This window comes from Callionymus lyra, chromosome 16 (assembly GCF_982586985.1).
Source record: "Callionymus lyra chromosome 16, fCalLyr1.hap1.1, whole genome shotgun sequence".
Taxonomy (NCBI): Eukaryota; Metazoa; Chordata; class Actinopteri; order Syngnathiformes; family Callionymidae; genus Callionymus; species Callionymus lyra.
The window spans coordinates 23,271,635-23,290,913 of record NC_141833.1 but is presented as its reverse complement, the minus strand read 5'-3'; the positions used below and the strand labels follow the sequence as shown (position 1 = coordinate 23,290,913).

Below are 19,279 nucleotides of genomic sequence, written 5' to 3'. Positions count from 1 at the left end.
TGTTGTGATAGTGTAGTAACAAGTATATATGTGTAGTATCGTCCAGTACTTGACTCTGGTGTTTTGATAGTGTAGTAACAAGTATATATGTGTAGTATTGTCCAGTACTTGACTCTGGTGTTGTGATAGTGTAGTAACAAGTATATATGTGTAGTATTGTCCAGTACTTGACTCTGGTGTTGTGATAGTGTAGTAACAAGTATATATGTGTAGTATTGTCCAGTACTTGACTCTGGTGTTGTGATAGTGTAGTAACAAGTATATATGTGTAGTATTGTCCAGTGCTTGACTCTGGTGTTGTGATAGTGTAGTAACAAGTATATATGTGTAGTATCGTCCAGTACTTGACTCTGGTGTTTTGATAGTGTAGTAACAAGTATATATGTGTAGTATTGTCCAGTACTTGACTCTGGTGTTGTGATAGTGCAGTAACAAGTATATATGTGTAGTATTGTCCAGTACTTGACTCTGGTGTTGTGATAGTGTAGTAACAAGTATATATGTGTAGTATTGTCCAGTACTTGACTCTAGTATGTGATAGTGTAGAAACAACAATACAACAAAGTGTAACTAAAAACAGTTTATTTTGAGTTTCATCGTTTTGAATCTTTTATATTTGCCTCTCAAGTGTAAATCCATAGATTCTGCTCCACAGTCGAACTCAAACAAACCCTCGCGGCTGAATGTAAAATATTAAAAACCTTGATTTATTATTAAGTTGTTACTAGAAAGAAGAGAGCGAGTGTCTCTCGCAGGCTTCCGTAGGCAGCAGGAGAGGGACCTGCTTCCTCCGCTCCATCATCCTTCTTCCCTCTCTCCTCCCTCTCTCCTCCCTCTCTCCTCTCTCTCTCCTCCCTCTCTCCTCTCTCCTCCCTCTCTCCTCTCTCTCTCCTCTCTCTCTCCTCCCTCTCTCCTCTCCTCCGCCGCACGTCGACATGAAGGGAAAACATCTCTTCCTCCTCCTGGCTCTTCTCCCGCGTCATGGCGAGTAACGTCAGCGGCACTTCCGGCGTTAGCTAACATTTCTACAAACAAATCTATTGGATCCTAATGAACCCGAACCGAACCGAACCAGGACCAGGACCAGGACCAGGACCGCGAGCCTCCTGGACTAACACTCCCGGATCTTTCCTGCACTTTCCCCGCAGGATGGACGCGAGCAGGAGATGCTAGAAGCCGCTGTTAAGGTTGGTTCTTTCACAAAGACACGGTTTCTTTGTGTCGAGGTGTGTTGGTGCGTGTGGTCGCGCGCGCGCGCGCGCGCGTGTGTGACAGTTGTGTTGTGGGTCCGAGAGTCTTGTGTTCTTTTGTTGTGATGTTTCGCTGGAGCAGCATCTGCTCGACCCGCCATGATAGGAACTGGACGAACCCGCCGGTGATGTGGCCCCTGGTGTGAAGAGAAGCTCGTCACGTGACATCTATGTTGGTTCTAGTGTTGTTTATGGATCAGATTCATCAGGACATACATGTCATGATTTCATTCCTTTGAGCGATGAACTCACTCTTTTTATTGTTTTTTATTGTTTTTGTTGATTTTTGTTGTTTTTTTTTATCGTTTTTTGTCGTTTTTTATCGTTTTTTATGGTTTTTTATCGTTTTTTATTGTGTGACCTGCAAGAGTTCAAATTAAAGTTGATATCAAGAATCATCAACAACAAAAACATCATTACTATCTTCGCTACTGTTTATATCAAATACTGTACATTCAGTTATTAGGAAGTAATATTAATTAATAATGAATCTAATCTTATGTTTTTAGATTTATTCAAAGTAATATTTTTGAGGATTAACAGTAATAAAAAAGGACCAAAAATCGAACAATATTATAAATATAAATCCGTGTAGTAACAAGTATATGTGTACTATTGTCGAGTACTTGACTCTGGTTTTGTGATAGTGTAGTAACAAGTATATATGTGTAGTATTGTCCAGTACTTGACTCTGGTGTTGTGATAGTGTAGTAACAAGTATATATGTGTACTATTGTCGAGTACTTGACTCTGGTTTTGTGATAGTGTAGTAACAAGTATATATGTGTAGTATTGTCCAGTACTTGACTCTGGTGTTGTGATAGTGTAGTAACAAGTATATATGTGTACTATTGTCGAGTACTTGACTCTGGTGTTGTGATAGTGTAGTACCAAGTATACATGTGTAGTATTGTGGAGTACTTGACTCTGGTGTTGTGATAGTGTAGTAACAAGTATATATGTGTAGTATTGTCCAGTACTTGACTCTGGTGTTGTGATAGTGTAGTAACAAGGATATATGTGTAGTATTGTCCAGTACTTGACTCTGGTGTTGTGATAGTGTAGTAACAAGTATATATGTGTAGTATTGTCCAGTACTTGACTCTGGTGTTGTGATAGTGTAGTAACAAGTACATATGTGTAGTATTGTCCAGTACTTGACTCTGGTGTTGTGATAGTGTAGTAACAAGTATATATGTGTAGTATTGTCCAGTTCTTGACTCTGGTGCTGTGATAGTGTAGTAACTAGTATATATGTGTAGTATTGTCCAGTACTTGACTCTGGTGTTGTGATAGTGTAGTAACAAGTATATATGTGTAGTATTGTTGAGTACTCGACTCTGGTGTTGTGATAGTGTAGTAACAAGTACATATGTGTAGTATTGTCGAGTACTTGACTCTGATGTTGTGATAGTGTAGAAACAATGATGTATGTGTAGTATTGTCGAGTACTTGACTCTGGTGTTGTGATAGTGTAGTAACAAGTATATATGTGTAGTATTGTTGAGTACTTGACTCTGATGTTGTGATAGTGTAGTAACAAGTACATATGTGAAGTATTGTTGAGTACTTGACTCTGGTGTTGTGATAGTGTAGTAACAAGTACATATGTGAAGTATTGTTGAGTACTTGACTCTGGTGTTGTGATAGTGTAGTAACACGTATATATTTGTAGTATTGTCCAATACTTGACTCTGGTGTTGTGATAGTGTAGTAACAAGTACATATGTGAAGTATTGTTGAGTACTTGACTCTGGTGTTGTGATAATGTAGTAACAAGTATATATTTGTAGTATTGTCCAATACTTGACTCTGGTGTTGTGATAGTGTAGTAACAAGTATATATGTGTAGTATTGTCCAGTACTTGACTCTGGTGTTGTGATAGTGTAGTAACAAGTATATATGTGTAGTATTGTCCAGTACTTGACTCTGGTGTTGTGATAGTGTAGTAACAAGTATATATGTGTAGTATTGTCCAGTACTTGACTCTGGTGTTGTGATAGTGTAGTAACAAGTATATATGTGTAGTATTGTCCAGTACTTGACTCTGGTGTTGTGATAGTGTAGTAACAAGTATATATGTGTAGTATTGTCCAGTACTTGACTCTGGTGTTGTGATAGTGTAGTAACAAGTATATATGTGTAGTATTGTCCAGTACTTGACTCTGGTGTTGTGATAGTGTAGTAACAAGTATATATGTGTAGTATTGTCCAGTACTTGACTCTGGTGTTGTGATAGTGTAGTAACAAGTATATATGTGTAGTATTGTCCAGTACTTGACTCTGGTGTTGTGATAGTGTAGTAACAAGTATATATGTGTAGTATTGTCAAGTACTTGACTCTGGTGTTGTGATAGTGTAGTAACAAGTATATATGTGTAGTATTGTGAAGTTCTTGACCTTGGTGTTGTGATAGTGTAGTAACAAGTATATACTGTATGTGTAGTATTGTCCTGTACTTGATTCTGGTGTTGTGATAGTGTAGTAACAAGTATATATGTGTAGTATTGTCCAGCACTTGACTCTAGTGTTGTGATAGTGTAGTAACAAGTATATATGTGTAGTATTGTCCAGTACTTGACTCTGGTGTTGTGATAGTGTAGTAACAAGTATATATGTGTAGTATTGTCCAGCACTTGACTCTAGTGTTGTGATAGTGTAGTAACAAGTATATATGTGTAGTATTGTCCAGTACTTGACTCTGGTGTTGTAGTATTTACAGACCACATGACTCTTGATGAAGTCGTCACAACTTTCATTTGTTTTCAAACCAAAATATGTCCAAACATCAACTTTAAAAGCTGCTGGAGTCACTGTATCCTCTTGTCCTCAGTCATCATTCTTCCTCTAGCTGTGGAGGACATGGTGACTGCTGCCACCTAGAGGCTGGAAGTTTGATTGCGACACAAAAATCAACAAATGCGAGAATATGTTTATTATAAATGTAAAAAAGTATAATTATTTGTGTAAAACTCACTTTATTTTAACATAAACGCAAAAACAACTTTGATAACAAATAAATTGTGATGAATTGTTGTGATATTTAAGTGTATAAATATATTCTCAGACTGAAGGTCGTGCATCACTTGTGTTTCGTGTTTTCTGCACCAGTCGTATCTTCGGAGCATCAGATGTTCACACGGGTTTGATCACATATATGAAGGTCAGACGTTTGTGACGCTGACCTCAGACGGTCAGGAGGTCAGAGGTCAGCGTCCCTGAAAATCATCGTCTTTGTTTGTATGGTTTTATTCACATTTATTTTCATATTTGATGGATTTTTGTGTCGTTTCTCTGTGAATTTGGCTCATTTTAGTCCAATTTAATTTCCTTCTTTATTTCATGAATCAGTTCCATCTTAACTTTATAATCCAGTTAATTTATAACGTTTAAGATGTTTATCGTTGAAGCGTCTGACGCTGAACTAAAGTCAATAATAATATAATAAACGTCTCCAGAGACGTCACATGACACCTCAGACAATTGAACAACTTTTTCACAGTTCATTTGTTTTTTTCCCAGAATCCTCAGCGATTCTTCCTACGCTCGGACTTCTTGTCATCGAGCTTCACGTTCGTCTCGAGCGACTTGAGGTTTGTCGCCATGGCGACGGTCGACTGTTGTTACTACCTGGTCTTGACCGAAACATTATGACCAGGAGAAGATTGTCTTCTTAATGAATCTTTATTTTACTGATGAAACTAAGAATCTGAAAATATTATAAATAATATAATAAAACTACAAGAACTTATTTGTGATGTTGTTGAAAAACATTTTAATATTGAATGAACAAATAAAATACAATAAATCAATGAAATAAAATAAAATAAATAAATGAGATAAATAAATAAAATACAATAAACGAAATAAATGAGATTATTATAATTAATAAATAAATAAAATACAATAAACTAAATAAATGAGATTATTATAATGAATAAATAAATAAAATACAATAAACATAAATAAATGAGATTATTATAATGAATAAATAAATACAAAAATAGAATAAAAAAATTAAAAATAAAATAAACCCAATAAATGAGATAATAATAATAATAATAATCTCTATTTATATAGCGCCTTGAATAAAATCAATAAATAAGATGAATAAAATAAATAAATGAGATGAATAAAAAATATATATATAATACAATAAATAAATGACATACAATAAAATGAATAAATAAAATGAATAAGATGACTAAAATAAAAACACTGTAAAAATAAATAAATGATGTAAATAAATAATAATAATTATAACTGCCTCCTACTTTAAATTGCCATCTCAAAATAAAATAATAAAATAGAAATACAATGAAGTAAATAAATGAAACAAAATAAAATAAATAAATGAGATTATTAAAATAAATAAAACAAATAAAATAAAATAAATAGATATAGATACGTATATTAACAAGTGGCTCGTAAATTAAATAGCCTTAAAAAATAAAATGATAAAAGAAAAATTAAATGCAAAACAAAAATGGATTAGATGAAATAAAATAAATAAATGAGATAAATAAATATAAATATACAACCCACATTTATTCAAGTGCCTCCTACATGAAATAGCCATCTACAAATAAAATAATAAAATAAAAATACAATAAATTAAATAAACTAAATAAATTAGATTTATAAAATAAATAAATAAAATAAAAATAAATATGAATAAATAAACGTTGGTTATACAATTGGCTCCTACATTAAATCTCCATCTAAAAATAAAATAAAAATAAATACCAAATGACTGATACTTGAGTATTTAAAAACCTGACACAAAATCCTTCTTCTACCCACAATCCTCCTGTGAAGTGCTTAATTTGTGTGTCTGCGCTGAAGCCAAAAGAGCATCTGGATCAGAGCGGGGGGGCAGGATCTCACAAGTCATGTTTCTTCTTCACATCTGTGGATCTGAGCCACAGACGCGACTCTGTTGCATAAGTGTGTCACCAAGACGCTTTTCATGGTCCAGGGGTTCACGTCTGTTTGTACCTCAAGAAGGTTTTAGTGTTTCTTAGAGAAACGCTGACGACGAGTCAAAGAACACATGATGCATTTTATTAAACTTCTCTTTTTCAAATGTGAAAAATGTTTCTAATGATAGATTTAATTATAATAATATTACGTGAAAAGTACTTTGGAAGTACATCAGTGTATTTTAATAACATATTAATTATTGAAACCATAATTTATATTTTATTGAATAATTTAATTAAATAATCATTAAAAGGAGCTTCTTTTAATGATTATTTCGGATATTTTTTTTATAAATTAATATTTAATTCAATACACAGCGTTTGATATTCTTATTCCAATAATTCCAATTCCTTTTTTCTGAATGTAATCTTTTTTAATTTGTATCTCTACCACTGGTATTTCCTGATATATATAACATTATACATTGAAAATAATGAGTTTAACACATTTATTTGCGTTTATTTATGTTATAATTGGGATTAAAATATCAAACTGTTTGTGTACATTTTTAAAATATTAGAATTTATTATTTAATTATTCAACAAAAACAACTAAACACTATAGACATTATTACATTTAATTCTAAAAATGCTTAAAAATATCCTTTAAATATGGTTCATGGTTCAGTTTGTGGCAGTTTTTACCTCAACAAGGTTTTGTTTTAGTGTTTTTTAGAGAAACGCTGAAGATGAGTCAACGAACAAATGATAAATAATAGATTTAATAATAATATTAGGTGAAAAGTACTATGGAAGTACATCAGTGTATTTTAATTATCTTTTAAATTATTGAATAATTGAATTAAATAATATCTATTTTAAAAGGAGCTTGTTTTAATGTTTATTTAGGATTTATTTTATAAATTAATATTTAATTTAATACACAGCGTTTGATATATTATAATAAATTATTGGTATTTCCTGGTATATATAACATTATACATTGAGAATATTGAATTTAATACATTTATTTGTATATATTTATGTTATAATTGGGATTAAAATATGATATATGTGTAAATTATTAAAAATTTAAAATATTAGAATTTATTATTTAAATATTCAACAAAAACAACTAAAAAGTTTAAACATTATTAAATGTTATTCTAAAAATGCTTAAAAAACCTTTAAATAAAGTTCAACGTTCGAATTAACGAAATAACCTGATGACACTGAGAAACTTCTATCAATGACCGTTAAAGGTGGAGGTCTGCGCTCTCTGAGTGCTCTTCTAGTTGTGTGTGTTGTGTGTGAGTGTGTGTTGTGTGTGTTGTGTGTCTCAGCGACGCACAGGGATGTGTAGCGTTCAACCTCCTTCAGATCACAGACGGCTGCGAGGCAGTTTAATCTCCGCTCGGGCAGATCAGAGTCGACGACGAGGGTTGAGTTTTCGTCGTGACTTCACTCTTCTCTCGTCCTACTCTCTCTTCCTTTTCATCTTTTCTTCCTTTTCATCTTGTCTTCCTCGCCGTTCTGTTTTTAGATCGCCGCCTTTGTCGCTGATGTTGAGGCTCCGGATGAAAACAATCTGATAGAAATCATTGAAATATAAAATGTTTTATGTTTTGATTTGCGCTGCGGAGGTCGAGACGTTCTCTTCACTGAAGGAGGTGAAGAGGAGAGTGCGGGCAGCGCGGCACACTAGCATTAATGTGAGTGTGGACGACATCACAGGGAAACTAGGAATATCGGAGCAGGAAGAACGAGAAGAAAATGTAGAAAAGATTAAAATTGTGAATTAAAATATTTTATTGTTACAGCTGTTAAATGTTATTTATTGTTTTGACGCCTCTATTGACCTTCCAAAGGTCGAAGGTCAAATATTGATTTACTTTTAATTGACCTTATCGCCATCAATGCAACACTTAAACCCACGATGACACAGATGGATTAATAAAGGTATTTGTTTTATTATTAATTCATATGTTTTATTCAACAGTTTACTAAAGAAAGTGACTTGGAAGTAATCATGTTAATTATTTCCTTATGTAGCCATTAGCACAACAATGCTATCTAGCTTTTTCCTGTTAAAATCATCCCAAATATTCTTGAAACAAAGTCTCTCTAGTATCACAACTGTAACTTTTGCCAACGAACTGTTTGACGCCTAAATTGACAGTCCAAAGGTCAGAGGTCACACTGCAAGGTCAACTCTTTATTTTTAATTAAATCACTTCCCCGCCGTCCCCACGAGACCAAACACGACTCTGTCATGAATGAATATATTTTATTCAATTTCAAAAGTAGTTATAAAGCAAGTGATGTACTTACGTAGCCATTAGCACAACAATGCTATTTAGCTTATTCCAGTTTGAAATGTTCTCCGTCTGAAGTCCTTATAAATAAACATGATTCTAGATGCTGGTTAAAATGATATGTTACAGTTGTAAAGTGTCATTTACACTTGTTGACGAACACATTGACCCTAAATTGTCAGAGGTCACACTTAAAGGTCAAATCTTTATTTATTTATATTTAATTCACGACGACAACATCCTCACAAAACTAAACCCACTGATTACACACAAACATTTAACATCTTTTATTCATTTTAAAAAGTTGACTAAACAAAATTTGTACTATTCAATATTATATCTATGTATCAATTATTTGGTAACGTAGCCATTAGTACACCAAGGCTGTGTAGCTCAGGTTCCAACACGTGGCTCATGTGTTGCAGATAAAGATCAAGTTTGTTCTTCTGCACAAAGACACTGAGCTGAAGAGAAGCTAAAAGCTAAAAGCTTTGCTTCTAAGATACAGCGCGAGCATCTGCGAGAAAGATTCTAACGTTGATACGTTTCGCTGAAGAACGTCACGATTTATCGGAAGTCCTGGCACGAGTCCAAACGCTGTCCGATATAAGATGGATGTGTAACGGCTGCTAAAATAACACAGTTTTACTTTCATGTTTCTGATCCATAGTGTAATAGCAACGTTGAAGACAGTGACATGTGCGGTCAGGCTCCTCTCCCCGCACTGCAGAACGTTTTAAGACAATAGATCTCAAGATCGCGTGCACTTTTGACTTTTTGTTGGCAACTTTTGAATGATTTATTCATGTCTTTTTATATGTTAGTGTGTATTTGTTGTATTGTATTTGACTGTTTTTACATCTATTTATCGATGTTTGTTTGGATTAGTGCTGAACAACATATATCGAGAAAATATCAATATCGCAATATTGGCACGTACGATATACATATCGAAAACATGAGCGATTATTTGTCATTTTTTATTGTATAAATCAATTATTTCTTAAATGCACACTTTGGCCAATCAGTGTCACGTTCTGTGAAGTTGTCAATTAGTACTATGTCTCGTTGTTGTTTACGATTGTTAGGCTATGCTATGGCGACACGTCTTAGCTCAGTATATCCACGGAAGTAATACTAACTTATGATCTAGTCAAACACTAGTGATCCAGTGAAGTAATACTAACTTATGATCTAGTCAAACACTAGTGATCCAGTGAAGTAATACTAACTTATGATCTAGTCAAACACTAGTGATCCAGTGAAGTAATACTAACTTATGATCTAGTCAAACACTAGTGATCCAGTGAAGTAATACTAACTTATGATCTAGTCAAACACTAGTGATCCAGTGAAGTAATACTAACTTATGATCTAGTCAAACACTAGTGATCCAGTGAAGTAATACTAACTTATGATCTAGTCAAACACTAGTGATCCAGTGAAGTAATACTAACTTATGATCTAGTCAAACACTAGTGATCCAGTGAAGTAATACTAACTTATGATCTAGTCAAACACTAGTGATCCAGTGAAGTAATACTAACTTATGATCTAGTCAAACACTAGTGATCCAGTGAAGTAATACTAACTTATGATCTAGTCAAACACTAGTGATCCAGTGAAGTAATACTAACTTATGATCTAGTCAAACACTAGTGATCCAGTGAAGTAATACTAACTTATGATCTAGTCAAACACTAGTGATCCAGTGAAGTAATACTAACTTATGATCTAGTCAAACACTAGTGATCCAGTCACTCGTCTCTTTCAACCTCCTTTGTTAAAGCAACATATTGTAAGAACTTTTCATCTCGTCTCAGTTGTTTTCTTATGAGATCGTGAACTTCCAAACAAACCTGTCCGTCTTCACCGTATGCTAACAAGCTAAGTTGTTAGCGTCATTTATAAAGTTTTATGTGTGCGTCTTCACCGTATGCTAACGAGCTAAGTTGTTAGCATCATTTATAAAGTGTTATGTGTGCGTCTTCACTGTATGCTAACAAGCTAAGTTGTTAGCGTCATTTATAAAGTTTTATGTGTGCGTCTTCACCGTATGCTAACGAGCTAAGTTGTTAGCATCATTTATAAAGTGTTACGTGTGCGTCTTCACCGTATGCTAACGAGCTAAGTTGTTAGCATCATTTATAAAGTGTTATGTGTGCGTCTTCACTGTATGCTAACGAGCTAAGTTGTTAGCGTCATTTATAAAGTGTTATGTGTGCGTCTTCACCGTATGCTAACGAGCTAAGTTGTTAGCATCATTTATAAAGTGTTATGTATGCGTCTTCACTGTATGCTAACGAGCTAAGTTGTTAGCATCATTTATAAAGTGTTATGTGTGCGTCTTCACTGTATGCTAACGAGCTAAGTTGTTAGCATCATTTATAAAGTGTTATGTGTGCGTGTACAAGGATTTATTATTGATTTGTGATATCACGACGCGCCGGCGGCTCCTCTCTGATGTCGCTCAGTTTGGCGGGAAACCGATGCAAGTCCCGCGAGACTGAGCGTTATAAGTGATATTTTTATACCATCATGTCGACACTGAAGCGCGGAAATAAACGAAAGGGAAATATCTCAACGTTTTCCTTCTTAAACCCCTGAACCGACACTACAGTACTCACTACTCATGGCTACATTTTTAGGTGAAAGAAAAAAATATTGCATTAATATCGATAACGCACTGTAAGACACAAATATTGAACATCGCACATATTTCCAATATCGTGCAGCACTAGTTTGGATGTGTTGTTGCTTCTGGACACAATAATGTCTCCTCCAGGATCAATAAAGCATTTCTAGATCATCCATCAAACGGGTTGAGACAGTTTCCTGATGGGAAACGAAGGTTATAATAAATAAACTTTGTCCCAAAAAACACAGTGTATATGGAAACATGTTTCATCTTCTTCTGTTTTCAGGTCATGTTGTTCATTTCCAAAGAGAAAGTCTTGGATCATGATTTATTCAACGTTTATGAATAAATAGACTTTTAGTTGAACTCGGCTTCAACTCAAATTGTAGTTTTTTTCACTTGTCAGTGTCATTTACAAATAGATTCATCATATATTCTCTTTGGTTCTCTCCGGTTCTCTCCTGTTGTCTCCGGTTCTCTCCTGTTGTCTCCGGTTCTCTCTGGTTCTCTCCGTTTGTCTCCGGTTCTCTCTGGTTCTCTCCAGTTCTCTCCTGTTGTCTCCGGTTCTCTCTGGTTCTCTCCGGTTCTCTCCTGTTGTCTCCGGTTCTCTCTGGTTCTCTCCGGTTCTCTTTGGTTCTCTCAGGTTCTCTCCGGTTCTCTTCTGTTCTCTCCGGTTCTCTCTGGTTCTCTCTGGTTCTCTCCGGTTCTCTCCTGTTGTCTCCGGTTCTCTCTGGTTCTCTCTGGTTCTCTCTGGTTCTATTTGGTTCACTCCGGTTCTCTCCGGTTCTCTTCTGTTCTCTCCGGTTCTCTTTGGTTCTCTCAGGTTCTCTCCGGTTCTCTCCTGTTGTCTCCGGTTCTCTCTGGTTCTCTCTGGTTCTCTCTGGTTCTATTTGGTTCACTCCGGTTCTCTCCGGTTCTCTTCTGTTCTCTCCGGTTCTCTTTGGTTCTCTCTGGTTCTCTCTGGTTCTATTTGGTTCTCTCCGGTTCTCTCCGGTTCTCTTCTGTTCTCTCCGGTTCTCTCTGGTTCTCTTTGGTTCTCTCCGGTTCTCTTCTGTTCTCTCTGGTTCTCTTTGGTTCTCCTCGGTTCTCTCTGCTTCTCTCAGGTTCTCTCCGGTTCTCTTCCGGAGAATAAACAAAATACTATGTTGTGTTATGTTAGTTCATGAACGTCCGTTTAACCCTCTTCAGCCATTATATACTAGTTATTTATCTATTTATTTTACGCGATTGTTTTTTTATTTTATTTTGTTATAGCATTTATTTTTGTTATTATGATCGACCAGTGTTTTGAGGAATAACTAACCCTTAAAAAACAGTTTTTTTTCTTCTTTTTGTTTAGACTTTATTTATATTCTCACATGATTGACACCAGAGAGTTTATTCTGAAGAACATTACTAGCATGTGTTGGACTAGAAGAGAGATATTTCATTGTATTTTGTTAAAAAATCTCAATATTTATACAGAACCAACTTTGAACCCGAAGACTTTAGGTTTTTTCGAGTGAGGGTGAGCTCGGTTCGCTCACCCTGCTGTCCAGGAAAAGGTATCGCGGCAATCATTTCTACACGTAAAGTGACCAAAAACGTCTTATTTTAAGTATTAGTTGTTTTTTTCTCACCACGTCATGTCTGGGGCTCTGTAAAAACCTGCTACTCGTATTGAAGCAAGAAGTTTGATTTCTCCTTTTAAGGTTTAAGATTAAAAATAGAATGAACGGAAGGTACAACATGTCCTTTTTAATCCTAAACTTCTAGAATCTTCCTTGGAATCAAAGACGTCTTAATGATTTATTTCCCGTCTTCATTAGGCGGATATTACCGTCGTAAGAGCTCTCGAGCGAGATCCTCTCCGAGGTCCAGTGGAGGCTGCTTATATAAGCGCAGTATTCCAGCGCCAACCTTCCACCGCTCAGCCGCGCTGATGTATTATTCAAGCGGACCGCGGCGTCCGGATGCGTCTCCGGGCGTTCGCCCTCAGAGCGAAGCGTCGAAGCCCAGAGAACGCTCGCGGGCGCCGCACCATCCAGTGTAGCCGGGATCATGTATTTTTGATAAGGGCCCCGGCGGTCGTCGGGCGTCACTCCAGGGGCCCCTCGGCTCCGGAGAGAAGAGATGAAGAAGAAGGTTGAGATCTTCATCCAACTTTAATCCGATGACTCGGGTCTTGACGCGATAAAAAAAAAAAAAAGGGTTTGATTGACAGGCAGAGACGACGATTGTAGGTCAGAAATAGAAGCGGACTCGTAGCCCGGAGGCTAATTTGTTAGCATATGCTGTGAAGCCACAAAAGCTTGGAAATATGTGTCAGTGTTTTGCTGATGACACGTTGCTGGAGGCAGGAAGTTGACCTTCTTCCGTCGCCGCTTCCTGCCTGATCCGAGGATCTACAGTGAAATGGAGTCGTTTGTCTTTTTTTTGATTGGTTTGATTAGTTTACAGATGATTGACATCGTCGTATATATTTCAATAATTATCTGTTTACGGATGAATTTGTCTTAATATTCTCTTCCTGTCGTTGAATCTTTTCCAGAAAGAAAACAACTTAATGCATCTAATTTCCAAAATTCACCTAAAGAATATTCAATAAAAAAATCCTTCCATATCCAAATAATTTATTAAGAAAATACTGTTTATTTTGATTTAAAAACCCTGCCAGCTGTTTGGATACGTGCTAGCAATGCTAACTCTTGCATTATCACATAAAATACTCTTTTATCTAAAACGATCAAAACACGGACTCGCTTCCGTCCCGGGTCTTATACTTCGCTTCGTGGAGGAAGATGAACAATCCAGAGCGTGTCACAGGTCGTTTATTCGCCGCTTCAAGTCAAACAAAATACTAGCTTTACGATCGCGACCGGACACACTTTGTCCCGGCGACTGTACAGGTCAATAGTCCCGATCTGTAGAAACATTGCAATATTTAAGGCAAATTTCTCGTCAGGGAGGTCGTCCCTTTCCGGCCAAATGGTCCTTTCAAGTTCCCTGTGTCCCGATCCCCCGTAGGTAGAGAGACATCCTGATTTGTTTTCTTGTAATCTAATTATTCAAATGTTCTCGGGTCTTTTAGCCCCCCTTTCCCGGGTATTTCTTGCTTCGTTCTTTGATCTACGATTTAAGGTGTGATTTGCAGATAAACAGATGTTTTTAAATAACCGGTGTCGTATCTAATTCTGATCCAAGCTTATCTTGAACCAGTGTGAGTCAGTCTGAGTATCTTTTAGCATTCATTTAATTATGGCGTGTGTGTATGTATATAATATAGTATATGTATATAATAATTTTAATCTAACATATCTTAAACTTTTAAAGAATTGGTGAAGACAAAATCATTTTCTATCAACCATTCAAATCTTTAAAAATTCCAACCACGTGTGTCATTGTTACGTTGGATATAATTTGTTTCGACCTCCAAAAACCAGTCAAATCTACCCGTAAAGAATAGAAATAGAAACGTTTGTTTTCGGCCTTTAAATCCCTGACGTGGAAACCTGACGTGAATATTGCGGAGGCGGGATTTCCATGTCGGCTCGTCCTCGTTCATAATGAATCCTGGTCTTTGTGTTCCCGCCCGTGTTACGAGGCGACGCCCGACCGCCTTCTTGAATATTGGACTCGACCACCAGCGCTAACTGCGGCGGGAAAAGCAATTTTCAGATAATAACGGTGAAATGAGATTTAAAAAAAAAAGAAAAGAATCGTCAAAGTGGGATTCAAACGTCTCTCTGAGCAGCAGTTGGAACTCGTCGAGATTGTTTGTATTGCTGTAGAAATGAAACCACTCATGCAATGTTTGAGGAAATTAAAATGTTAATAGAGGAAGATAAGCACTTGTTTCAGACGCAGCGATGGTTTTGACGCTCTCGGATTTCTAGAACCGAACCTGGGAATCGTTTTTCTCTCGGAGGTTGTTCTTGTAAATCGTGAAAAAGATGTTTGGAGAGATTTATTATGTATGAGCTGAGTTGATGTTATCGCAGAGAAAGACACGTTTGAAGAGATTAAAATCATGTGAGTTGACGGTTCAATTCCCTTTTGTATTAAGGGTTTAAACAATAAGAGAAAAGAAAAACTATCGCAGTGAGCGACAGTGGGAGGAAGAACATCCTTTCAACAGGCAGAAACCTCGCGCAGAACCAGACTGTGTAGAGAGCTGGGAGGGAAACTGAAAATACAACAAGCTTTTTACGTTTATTAGCAAATATATCGTTTTATTTCACTATTAAACCGTCTTGACATTGAAACACTTTTATTTGATGAATCCTGGATCAACAAATATCACATTCTACGACAAAACTTTGATCAGTCAATGACTTTCAATCCAAAAAGGAAGCGTTAATGGTCAAAATATCCCAGTAAAAGTCTCTGAATATGTATAATATATGATAATAAATACAGGTTACGGCACCATTTGTGACCCGATTAGTGTTTTTATTCAGGTTCATTTTGTCAAATCTTTATTAAACGTTTGGATTCATGGTAACACAAGCACCGCTTTATGCTTCAAATACTGGATTAAAATGAAATGTAATACGTATTTAAAACGCACCAAAAGCTACAAAGCATGATACCGTGGAAAACAAGATTACGTCGTCAGAGCCGAGCTGTTCAAAAGTCAGTTTTCGGAGATTTTAAATAAAAACCATTAATGGTGAAACATCTGCTTGTAGTTTTACCTCTTTATTCAAACAAAGAATCACTTGAAAATAAGTTTACGACAAATTTCAAGATCAATTTATCACTCGTTGTATTTCGTCCTTGCAGATTAAATAACATTTTAATTCTATTAAAGAGAAACAAAGATGTGAAAAAAATGATCTCGTTCATCACAATAAAATATTCATCAATACAACATAAAAATGAGAGAAACATCATCTTGACTTTTAGCTCTTTAGTAGCTTTTCATTATTTAACGAGAGGTAAATACATCCTTTTTCACATGATTTATTCATATTAAAGTCAATATAAATCGTTAACGTAAACGTGATGGTGAAGCAAATCAACACTTTCTCGTTCACTAGGTCTTCAGCTGGAGGGTCGTGATGGTGTTGATGGTGGTGAAGATGTGGAAGATGTTATAGATGTTGAAGATGTTGAAGATGTTGAAGATGTTGAAGATGTTGAAGATGTTGAAGATGTTGAAGATGTTGAAGATGTTGAAGATGTTGAAGATGTTATAGATGTTGAAGATGTGGAAGATGTTGAAGATGTTGAAGATGTTGAAGATGTTGAAGATGTTATAGATGTTGAAGATGTTGAAGATGTTGAAGATGTTGAAGGTGTTGAAGATGTTGAAGATGTTATAGATGTTATAGATGTTGAAGATGTTGAAGATGTTGAAGATGTTGAAGATGTTGAAGATGTTGAAGATGTGGAAGATGTGGAAGATGTTGGGGATGTTGAAGATGTTGAAGATGTTGAAGATGTTATAGATGTTGAAGATGTTCAAGATGTTCAAGATGTTGAAGATGTGGAAGATGTTGAAGATGTTGAAGATGTTGAAGATGTGGAAGATGTTGGAGATGTTGAAGATGTTGAAGATGTTGAAGATGTTATAGATGTTGAAGATGTTGAAGATGTTGAAGATGTTGAAGATGTTATAGATGTTGAAGATGTTGAAGATGTTGAAGATGTTGAAGATGCTATAGATGTTGAAGATGTTGAAGATGTTGAAGATGTTGAAGATGTTATAGATGTTGAAGATGTTGAAGATGTTGAAGATGTTGAAGATGTTGAAGATGTTATAGATGTTGAAGATGTTGAAGATGTTGAAGATGTTGAAGATGTTGAAGATGTTATAGATGTTGAAGATGTTGAAGATGTTGAAGATGTTGAAGATGTTGAAGATGTTATAGATGTTGAAGATGTTGAAGATGTTGGAGATGTTGAAGATGTTGAAGATGTTGAAGATGTTGAAGATGTTGAAGATGTTATAGATGTTGAAGATGTTGAAGATGTTGAAGATGTTATAGATGTTGAAGATGTTGAAGATGTTGAAGATGTTATAGATGTTGAAGATGTTATAGATGTTGAAGATGTTGAAGATGTTGAAGATGTTGAAGATGTTATAGATGTTGAAGATGTTGAAGATGTTGAAGATGTTATAGATGTTGAAGATGTTGAAGATGTTGAAGATGTTGAAGATGTTGAAGATGTTGAAGATGTGGAAGATGTGGAAGATGTTGGGGATGTTGAAGATGTTGAAGATGTTGAAGATGATATAGATGTTCAAGATGTTCAAGATGTTCAAGATGTTGAAGATGTGGAAGATGTTGAAGATGTTGAAGATGTTGAAGATGTGGAAGATGTTGGAGATGTTGAAGATGTTGAAGATGTTGAAGATGTTGAAGATGTTATAGATGTTGAAGATGTTGAAGATGTTGAAGATGTTGAAGATGTTATAGATGTTGAAGATGTTGAAGATGTTGAAGATGTTGAAGATGCTATAGATGTTGAAGATGTTGAAGATGTTGAAGATGTTATAGATGTTGAAGATGTTGAAGATGTTGAAGATGTTGAAGATGTTGAAGATGTTATAGATGTTGAAGATGTTGAAGATGTTGAAGATGTTGAAGATGTTGAAGATGTGGAAGATGTTGGAGATGTTGAAGATGTTGAAGATGTTGAAGATGTTGAAGATGTTATAGATGTTGAAGATGTTATAGATGTTGAAGATGTTATAGATGTTGAAGATGTTGAAGATGTTGAAGATGTTGAAGATGTTATAGATGTTGAAGATGTTATAGATGTTGAAGATGTTGAAGATGTTGAAGATGTTGAAGATGTTATAGATGTTGAAGATGTTGAAGATGTTGGAGATGTTGAAGATGTTGAAGATGTTGAAGATTTGAAGATGTTGAAGATGTTATAGATGTTGAAGATGTTGAAGATGTTGAAGATGTTATAGATGTTGAAGATGTTGAAGATGTTGAAGATGTTGAAGATGTTATAGATGTTGAAGATGTTGAAGATGTTGAAGATGATGAAGATGTTGAAGATGTTGAAGATGTTATAGATGTTGAAGATGTTGAAGATGTTATAGATGTTGAAGATGTTGAAGATGTTGGAGATGTTGAAGATGTTATAGATGTTGAAGATGTTGAAGATGTTGGAAATGTTGAAGATGTTGTAGGATGTTCAAGATGTTCAAGATGTTGAAGATGTTATAGATGTTGAAGATGTTGAAGATGTTGAAGATGTTATAGATGTTGAAGATGTTGAAGATGTTGAAGATGTTGAAGATGTCATAGATGTTGAAGATGTTAAAGATGTTGAAGATGTTATAGATGTTGAAGATGTTGAAGATGTTGAAGATGTTGAAGATGTTGGAGATGCTGAAGATGTTGAAGATGTTGGAGATGCTGAAGATGTTATAGATGTTGAAGATGTTGAAGATGTTGAAGATGTTGAAGATGTTGAAGATGCTGAAGATATTGAAGATGTTGAAGATGTTATAGATGTTGAAGATGTTGAAGATGTTATAGATGTTGAAGATGTTGAAGATGTTGAAGATGTTATAGATGTTGAAGATGTTGAAGATGTTGAAGATGTTATAGATGTTGAAGATGTTGAAGATGTTGAAGATGTTGAAGATGTTGAAGATGTTGAAGATGTTATAGATGTTATAGATGTTGAAGATGTTGAAGATGTTGAAGATGTTGAAGATGTTGAAGATGTTATAGATGTTGAAGATGTTGAAGATGTTGAAGATGTTGAAGATGTTATAGATGTTATAGATGTTGAAGATGTTGAAGATGTTGAAGATGTTGAAGATGTTGAAGATGTTATAGATGTTGAAGATGTGTTAGCGAACCTACATCAATAATGTAGACGGAGAAATGACCAGTCTGTCTGACCGTCTGGCTTCCAATTAAAGTTTGAAGGAGAAGCTGCTTCAGATCCTGCTGGACGCTGGGGTTTGTCCCCTTAATTAGAAATGAAAGAAAAATCAAACCATCTTTTCCAATTTGTCTCGACAATGAGTTTCTGTGGAAGAAACTTTTGGATAAAAATCACATGGTTTCCTTTTTCACTGCTCAGTGAATCACAAACAACATGTTCAATTAGATCTGAACTGATCCTACGAGCCATACAATTGTTCTACCATATATATATATTTATATATATATATATATATATAAATACAACTTTCT

General features: G+C 35.3%; 1 protein-coding gene across 1 annotated transcript in view; it reads left to right on the top strand.

Moving 5' to 3' along the window:
• Window positions 1–711: 711 nt before the first annotated feature.
• b4galt2 (beta-1,4-galactosyltransferase 2) overlaps window positions 712–19,279 on the top strand; it is a 167,722-nt gene continuing 149,154 nt past the window's right edge. Inside the window, exon 1 of the mRNA XM_087810637.1 lies at window positions 712–1,187. The gene's annotated coding sequence lies outside the window, so the exon portion shown is untranslated. The remainder of the gene's footprint in view (window positions 1,188–19,279) is intronic.